Source organism: Mustela erminea, chromosome 7 (assembly GCF_009829155.1).
Source record: "Mustela erminea isolate mMusErm1 chromosome 7, mMusErm1.Pri, whole genome shotgun sequence".
NCBI classification, from domain to species: Eukaryota; Metazoa; Chordata; class Mammalia; order Carnivora; family Mustelidae; genus Mustela; species Mustela erminea.
The window spans coordinates 100,930,718-100,931,543 of NC_045620.1; positions in this window are offsets into that span (position 1 = coordinate 100,930,718).

Here is an 826-nt window from a genome sequence, read left to right on the forward strand (position 1 = left end):
AATATAAAACACATTTGGTGGGGACGGATTCTATGAAGAAAGATGAAATAAGGTAAAATTTGAGAGAAAGACAAGGGTGTTACTCTCTGTGGATGGTCAAGGAGGGTTCTCTGAGGAGAGGACACTTACGCAACTTTCTAAATGAAATTAAGAGGGTGCACAACGTGAGCATCTAGACTAAGATGCATGTCACATGGGCACTTCGGCAAGGGCGAAAACCATGAAGCGAAGTGAATGTCTTCCTTACAGTCGAGGGAAACTTGGACTGAACTCTTTCCTCTTATTCACGTAGCCACCAAATTCACCTCCTCTTGAGATGTCATCATGTTCATCACATCTGTGGGTACCTGTAGGGTTTGTGGTCAGATCAAGCAGACCCACATCTGCCCCCATCAGGTCCAATCTCACCATAGTTTGTCCAGCTTCTCCACTGGATCCAGCTTGCCTTAGTGTTTACAGAGTTACACCCTTTCTAATATAATTAGCATTCTATCTTCATCTCCATCCAAGTCCCCAATTTAAAAAAAAAAAAAAATACCACATGGAACAGGCCTGAGGAATGTTGCCTCACATATTGTCATCTCCTCTGTAAGACACAAATCTCCAAAGGTGTCCTCCCCTCCACCAACCGCCTCCCTTCACCTCCTCACCCTGCAGTTGACGGTCATGGAGAGTCCGTTAGCTTCCTCTTATTAACTCGACATTTTCTAAAGCATCCTTCTCAACAAAGAAAATGGAAATGTAATTGGGGTTGAGTGGTTCAGCTCTCTCAATACCATCTGTTAACAGTATATAATCTGCTCCAAGCAGCAGGCTGAAATGTTCA